Source organism: Triticum dicoccoides, chromosome 6A (genome assembly GCF_002162155.2).
Source record: "Triticum dicoccoides isolate Atlit2015 ecotype Zavitan chromosome 6A, WEW_v2.0, whole genome shotgun sequence".
Lineage (NCBI taxonomy): Eukaryota > Viridiplantae > Streptophyta > Magnoliopsida > Poales > Poaceae > Triticum > Triticum dicoccoides.
Genome location: NC_041390.1, coordinates 379,681,078 through 379,690,099, shown reverse-complemented (window position 1 = coordinate 379,690,099; position 9,022 = coordinate 379,681,078).

The window sequence follows — 9,022 nt, the reverse complement described above, 5'->3', positions numbered from 1 at the left end:
GGAACCATTCTGATGTCCAAACATAGCCTTCCAATATATCAATCTTTATGTCTCGACCATTTCGAGACTCCTCATCATGTCTATGATCATATCCGGGACTCCGAACTACCATTGGTACATCAAACACATAAACTCATAATATCGATCATCACCAAACGTTAAGCGTGCGGACCCTACGGGTTCGAGAACTATGTAGACATGACCGAGAGTCATCTACGGTCAATAACCAATAGCAGAACCTGGATGCTCATATTGGTTCCTACATATTCTATAAAGATCTTTATCGGTCAAACCGCATAACAACATACGTTGTTCCCTTTGTTATCGGTATGTTACTTGCCCGAGATTTGATCGTCGGTATCTCAATACCTAGTTCAATCTCGTTACCGTAAAGTCTCTTTACTCGTTCCGTATTGCATCATCCCACAACTAACTGATTAGTCACATTGCTTGCAAGGCTTATAGTGATGTGCATTACCGAGAGGGCCCAGAGATACCTCTCCGATACACAGAGGGACAAATCCTAGTCTCGATCTATGCCAACTCAACAAATACCATCGGAGACACCTGTAGAGCATCTTTATAGTCACCCAGTTACGTTGTAACGTTTGATAGCACACTAAGTGTTCCTCCGGTATTCGGGAGTTGCATAATCTCATAGTCATAGGAACATGCATAAGTTATGGAGAAAGCAATACCAGTAAACTAAACGATGAAAGTGCTAAGCTAACGGATGGGTCAAGTCAATCACATCATTCTCTAATGATGTGATCATGTTCATCAAATGACAACTCTTCTCCATGGCTAGGAAACTTAACCATCTTTGATTAACGAGCTAGTCAAGTAGAGGCATACTAGCCACACTCTGTTTGTCTATGTATTCACACATGTACAAAGTTTTCGGTTAATAAAAATCTAGCATGAATAATAAATATTTATCATGATATAAGGAAATATAAATAACAACTCTATTATTGCCTCTAGGGCATATTTCTTTCACATATGATGTAATTCTTCTGCGGTGTGTTTGTTGGGATCCGATGAACTTTGAGTTTACGATCAGATCTATCTCTTTTTATCCATGAAAGTTATTGAGTTTCTTTGATCTCTTATATGCATGATTGCTTATAGCCTCGTATTTCTTCTCTAACATTTGGGTTTTGTTTGGCCAACTTGATCTATTTATCTTGCAATGGGAAGAGGTGCTTTGTTGTGGGTTCGATCTTATGGTGCTTGATCCAAGTAACAGAAGGGGAACCGACACGTATGTATCGTTGCTACTAAGGTTAAAACGATGGGGGTCTATTTCTACATAAATAGATCTTGTCTACATCATGTCATCGTTCTTATTGCATTACTCCGTTTCTCCATGAACTTAATACACTAGATGCATGCTGGATAGCGGTCGATGTGTGGAGTAATAGTAGTAGATGCAGGCAGGAGTCGGTCTACTAATCTTGGACGTGATGCCTATATAATGATCATTGCCTGGATATCGTCATGATTATTTGAAGTTCTATCAATTTCCCAACAGTAATTTGTTTACCCACTGTTTGCTATTTTTCTCGAGAGAAGCCACTAGTGAAACTACAGCCCCCGGGTCTCTTTCTCATATTATTTGCATTTGCGATCTATTTTATTTGCCTTTTATTTTAAGATCTATTAAACCAAAAATACAAAAATACCTTGCTGCAATTTATTTTATACGGCGTTTGATCTATCAATATTTACAACTCTCTCACATCCGTTTGCCAATTTCTAGCGTCGTTACCTGAAAGGGATTGACAACCCCTTTTACACGTCGGGTTGCGAGTATTTGTTATTTGTGTGCAGGTGCTGTTTATGTAATGTTGCTTGGTTCTCCCACTGGTTCGATAACCTTGGTCTCATCACTGAGGGAAATACCTACCGTCGCTGTGCTAGATCATCCCTTCCTCTTTGGGGAAATACCGAAGTAGTTCTAGGAGACATCAAAAGGAATTTCTGGCGCCGTTGCCGGGGAGGATCATCTACATCTACCAGGTTCCTAATCACAAATCTCATCTTCTTTCAATTTTCATTATTTGCCATTTTCTTGCCAATTTCCTCTCCTCCATTTCACAAAAATGCCGTTTTATTCGCCCTCTTTTTCGTTCGCCTTTTTCTCGTCCAATCTGTCTGCAATGTTTTCTTGTGTTGACATGTGCCTTCTATTTGCTTGCATCTTCGCTTGCTAAAAATCTATTGATATGGATCCTCATCCGCTTGCTAATCTTTTCAAAAGATCCAATTATGATGAACCCATTTCTAGTGAATGGAGTTCATTGGATTATCTTTATGAAGTTTTGATTGAAATTTATCAATCTAAAAATTGTGATGAAGTGTTGAAAGAAGAAATTGATAAAGTGATTCACGATAGATCCTTGAATGAAAATCATGATTGCAGTGGTGTTACTATAAATTCTATTAATGTCAATTGTGCTAATAATATGCAAAACCCCAAGCTTGGGGATGCTAATTTTGCTATGTCCAGTAGTTGCAATGATCATGATTGGGGTGATTTTCTTTTGATCTTGAAAATTTATTTAAATCTCATGATGAGTATGTTTGAAATAATATTGAAAGTGGGTTTGGAAGAGCATCAACTATAGGTAAAAATAATCCCACATATTTGGAGAGTTTTCAATCTTATGTAATTTTTGATGAAAGTGGGTTTGGAGAGGTCATGACTTTAGTTGATTTTAATCCCACTATTTTGGAATAGTGCCAACTTTGCATGCATGTGGATGATGAAGAGAATATTTTATGTGATAGTTATATTTTTCAATTTGATTATGGTCCTACATGTAATTATTATGGGAGAGGAAATATTGTGGTGGAAATTTTATGTTACTAAATTACCTCTTGTTACGTTGAGATCGTCAATGTTTTATTCTTCTACCTTGCATATGCTAGAAATTTCTTGTCTTGATAATTTGTTTGCTTATAAAATGCCCATGCATAGGAAGAGAGTTATACTTAAATGTGTTAGTGACATGTTTCATGATGCTCTCTTTGTGCTTCAAGTTTTGTCTTCCATGTGAGTATCATCAAAATTATTATGCCTAGCTAGGGGCGAAAAATGATAGCGCTTGTTGGGTGGAAGCCAATGAATAAAATTTATTTTTGCTTTTTGTTCTTGAGTGTTTGCACAATTATTTTACTGTTATGACTGCTTTTTTGCGTTTTAATTAGTGTTTGTGCCAAGTAAAGCCTTTAGGATCTTCTTGGGTGACAGTTGTTTGATCTTGCTGAAAACAGAAACTTTTGCGCTCGTGAAAACAATTGTCATTTGTAACCAGAGAGCGATAAAATAGCAATTCTTTTTGAAGAATATTAATACACAAATTTCTCAGGTCGTCCTAATTTTTCAGAATTTTTGGAGTTACAGAAGTATTCGAAATATCCAGATTTATACAGACTGTTTTGTTTTTTGACAGATTTTGTTTTCTTTGCGTTGTGTGCTTATTTTGATGAGTCTATGGTTTTCTTTAATGAGTTTTTTCCATGCAAAAGATGGAATACAATAGATATAATGCAAGAATAAAATATGAATTGGTTTGCAACAACACTTATAGTAGTGATTTATTTTCTTATACTAATGGATCTCACGAAGGTTTTGTTCAATTTTGTGTGATTGAAGTTTTTAAGTTTTGGGTTATATTACGATGGATGAAGGAATAAGGAGTAAGAAGAGCCTAAGCTTGGGGATGCCAATGGCACCCAAGTTATTATCCAAAGAGAGCAAGCAACTAAGCTTGGGGATGCCCCGAGTGGCATCCCCTCTTTCTTCTGACGACCATCGGTATTTTACTCGAAGCTATATTTTTATTCGTCACATACTATGTGTTTTTCTTGGAGCATCTTATATGACATGAGTCTTTGCTTGTTTTGCTTTATGTTTTAAGTCTGGATCCCTTGCTAGACACACCTATTTGAGAGAGCGAAAATTATGTCATGACTTGTTAGAATTGCTCTGTATGCCTCACTTAAATTTTTATGAGCTATGGATTTGCTTGTAGCGATCCGACCTCAGACGGCCAAATCTCTATATTTAGTGTCATCGCTGGATCGGTAATGCTGACATACACAGTACTTGAATGGATTTATAACAGACTAGCAGTCACGGACTTATTACATCGAATGTCTCAAAAGAGAACTTATTGTAGTAAATATGGCTTAAGGCCATCTAAATAAGATAACATCGGAAGATTTGGAAGATAAAGTGAGTCCATCAACTCCAACGGCATAGCTGAGTGCATGACAGCGGCCTGACGCACCTTACTCTTCGTCCTAAAAATCTGCAACATGATATGTTGCAGCCCGAAACGGGTCAGCACATGGAATATGCTGGCAATATAACACAATAGAGCAATGAACAGATACATACTATCGCTACATGCATATATTGCTGGTGGAGGCTCTATGGTTATAATGTTTTTGCAAAAAGCCAATTTTTCCCTGCAACAAAGGAATTTTTTTAAACTATGATGGTGGTTGAAACATCATTGAGAAGGTTCCTCCAACTCAATCCCAATTAAAGTAATTATTATCAAACCGTCAAATTACTTTAGAGTGATGAGATCAAATCAATAATTCAAGTACCAGATACTTAAGATGTCCATAACCGGGGACACGGCTAACCATGATTAGTTTGTACACTTTGCAGAGGTTTGCGCACTTTTCCCCACAATACTCGATCTCCTCTGTTGGATTTCTCGCACTACAAGGTGTTTGAGAAACGGATGACCGAGACATAGTCTTTCAGAAGCATTAACTCTTTACTCTGGGGTAGACAGTTACACCTACTTTCCCCTACATCTGCTAGCCTACCACTTAAAGAGGTCACGCAACATACTGAAGTATGCCAGAGCCCATAATGGCTTGTGGCTGCACACGGAAGTTTCTAGCATGAATAATCTTATGATCCCTTTGAGCCTGGGTGGCGGACCATAGGATGATCACACGAGTACTCCGGGATATCCTAGGACAACACTGGATTCTCCAGGTGCCCACAAGCAATCCACCCAAATGTGTATTAAAGGGACCACCTTAAGTTGAACCATTAATTAACAAACTCACATCTGTCATGGATACACTCAAACCCAAACCACGTCTACGAGCATAGCATGGCAATATAAGCTTAATGTAGAAGTAACTCCCAAGGGTTTGATAATAAAACAGGTAATAGGTTCTACCTCATCATCTAATTACCAGACCCACATGTTAAGAGATCCTACTCATGCAATGTGTGAGGGTTGAAACTAATGCATAAAAACTGGGTAATAAAGGGGTATGATCAATGTGTTACTTGCCTTGCTGACGATCTACAAATCCTAAAGACTCGTAGTAGCACGCTTCGCACTCTGGGAATTCTATCACAAACAAAAAATAGCATAAATAAGCACTCAAGCAAAGATGCATGGGTAAAATTCAAATAAGATGATTGAATCTGAAAACTCAACTGAAGAGATTCGATTTGCAAAAAGAATCAAATCAAATGGAGAAACGAAACTCAAACTACGAAAGAGACAAGATCTGTTTACTAATCTGGACCAAAGTCAAACTTTGTAGTATCAAAATCTTGTTCAAGTTGGTTAAACATAAAGAGGGCTTAGAGACGAAGATCTAGGCGCTTGTTTCACCTGATTTGGATAAACGAGCGAAAAGATAAACTAAAACGAAGATTAGGGCAGAAATCGCGATCGAAAATAATCACGGAAAAACCCTGGAAAATAAAACGAGACGAACTGGCCAACAAATGAACGTTCGCTGTGTGCGGCTAACGGACGAACAGCGTTCGTTAAAACGAACGTACGGATGAACGTCCGCTAAATAATACATGAACAAAAAACTGAATGGAACCGAAATCTAAAAAATGAATCTAGGGTTTACTAGAAAAGCGATTGGTTTTTCCCAAGAAAAACCAGACGGCGGTGGCGACTACCTCAGCAGCGGGATCAGCGGCGGCGGGGTGACGGGGTGGCGGCGGCGGCGGCGTGCGGATTGAGGCGGTGGCGGCGTCACGCGAATCGAGGCAGCAGCGCGGCGGCTAGGGTTTGGGGCGGCAGGGCTAGCGGCTGGGCTGGCGGCAGGGTCGGGCCGCGGCTTATAAAGCCTGGCCGGGCAATGTCCGGATCGGGCACGACCCGGTTAGGTTAGTGCATTTTTTTAAATAATCCTCACACGGAAAAACAAATAAAAGAAATACTAAATGGAGTCCAAAAATCCTGAAATAAATTTTCACGGTCCTCTAATAATATTGCAGAGAAAGTGAACATTTATTTTGGTCTCTAGTAAATTTTTGAAAAACACATATTTTTCCTAATTCAAATAAAATAACAATTAAAGTCCAAAAGAAATATTTAGTTGATTTTAATATTTTCTCTCCAATATTCCCTTTATTTTGGAGAAGTCATATTAACTCCTCTCATATACTTTAATATGAAATATTTTTCGAGAGAAAAATAATTAAAACCAAAGTGATCCTTGTTTCGATATTTGACAAAATTCAAATATGAAAAACGTGAAATCCCCAACTCTCTCCGTGGGTCCTTAAGTTGCTTAGAATTCCTAGGACCGCAAAGCAAAAATCCAGTAAAATATGATATGCATGAATAACCCATGTATAACATTCCAAATTGAAAATTTGGGATGTTACAAACCTAACCCCTTAAGATGATTCTCGTCCTCGAGATTCGGGTGGATTGCGTAGATCATCCTCTCGTTCCCAGGTGGATTCCTCCTTGATATGGCGGCTCCACTGAACTTTGCAAAACTTGATAACCTTGCTGCGTGTAACTCGGCTGGCAAACTCGAGAATCTTGACTGGTTTCTCCTCATAGGTCAAAGCACTATCCAACTGAATTGCTTCCAGGGGCACTGTATCTCTCACAGGAATATCGGCCATCTCTACATGGCACTTCTTCAACTGGGAAATGTGAAACACATCATGAACTCCTGATAGTCCCTCGGGTAACTCCAACTTGTAGGCAACCTCTCCCATGCGTTCCAAAACACGGTATATTCCTACAAATCTCGGGGCTAACTTTCCCTTAACTCCAAAATGTTTAACTCAGTGGTGACACACAGAGATATTCTTCGTCTCTGATTTCATAGACTACCTCCTTGCGTTTTGAGTCTGCATAGATCTTCTGTCTGGACCGAGCTACCTTTAGTCTATCTCGAATCAGCTTAACCTTCTCTTCGGACTCCTTAATCAAATCCGGTCCAAACAGCTGGCGGTCTCCAACTTCATCCCACATCAACAGTGTTCGGCATCTTCTTACATACAGGGCTTCGAATGGTGCCATCCTCAAACTGGCCTGGTAGCTGTTGTTGTATGAGAACTCCGCGTAGGGCAAGTTGTCATCCCAACTAGATCCATAATCTAGCGCACAAGATCTTAGCATGTCTTCCAGAATCTGATTGACTCTCTCGGTCTGTCCATCTGTCTGTGGATGAAAGGTTGTACTGAACTCTAGCATGGTTCCCAAAGTCTGGTGCAGCTGGTGCCAAAACTTTGAAGTAAACTGTGTTCCTCTATCTGATACGATGGTCCTCGGAACTCCATGCAGACATACGATCCTGGTCATATATATCTTGGCCAACTTTGCATTGGTATAGGTGGTTTTCAGTGGGATAAAGTGAGCTACTTTGGTCAAGCAATCCACTACTACCCAGATAGAATCATATCCCAATTGAGTCCTGGGTAATGTGGTGATAAAATCCATGCCAAGCTTTTCCCACTTCCATTCGGGTATCGGCATAGGCTGCAGTAATCCTGCTGGCTTCTGATGTTCTGCCTTCACTCTCTGACATACATCACATATGGCTACATACTCGGCAATGTCCTTCTTCATTCTAGTCCTACAGAAATGCTCTTCAAATCCAAATACATCTTGGTGTTTCTATGGTGTATCAAGTATGGCAAGTCATGTGCTTCCTGTAGTATCAACTTTCTGAACTCAGCATTATTGGGCACATATACACGGTCCTCAAACCACAAGGTGTCGTGCTCATCCTCATGAAAACCTTTGGCTCTTCCTTCACTCATCTTCTCCTTTATCTCGGCAATTTCTTTGTCATCCTTCTGTGCTACTCGAATCTTTTCCAATAACATTGACTGAACCTCCAGTGCTGCAACAAAACCTCTACGAACTATCTCCAAATGAAGCTCCCTGAGATCTTCTGCTAACTCCTTTGGCAATCCTTTGCTTATGAGGGTATTGACATAACTCTTTCGGCTCAAAGCGTCTGCTACGACATTAGCCTTGCCTGGATGATAGTGCAACTTCATATCATAATCCTTTATGAGCTCCAACCATCTCCTCTTCCTGAGGTTCAGCTCCTTCTGAGTAAAAATGTACTTCAAACTCTTCTGATCCATGTACACATCACAACGGTTTCCAATAAGAAAATGTCTCCAGGTCTTGAGCGCATGCACTACAGCTTCAAACTCCAAATCATGGGTGGCATAATTCAACTCATGTGGTCGAAGTTTACGTGAGGCATACAAAACAACTCTTCCGTCTTGCATAAGTACTCCTCCAAGTCCTAAGCGAGAGGCGTCACCATACACTTGGAAATCCTTGCGTATATCCGGCAGAATCAGCACTGGGGCTGTAGTCAGACGTTTCTTCAACTCCTGGAAACTTGCTTCACATTCTTCAGTCCAATGGAACTTGGTGTCCTTCTTCAACAACGTCGTCATGGGCTTTGCAATCTTAGAAAAATTCTCAATGAATCTCCGGTAATATCCCGCGAGTCCAAGAAAACTGCGGATCTCTCCAACTGAGGTGGGTGCTAACCACTTAGTGACTGACTGAACCTTGGTAGGATCCACTGCTATACCTTCTCCTGATATAACATGTCCAAGAAATCCAACTTCCTTCAACCAAAACTCACATCTGCTAAACTTGGCAGATAACTGATGTTCCCTGAGCTTCTCAAGAACCAAACGCAAATGCTCCTTCTGTTCCTCCTCATTCTTTGAGTATACCAA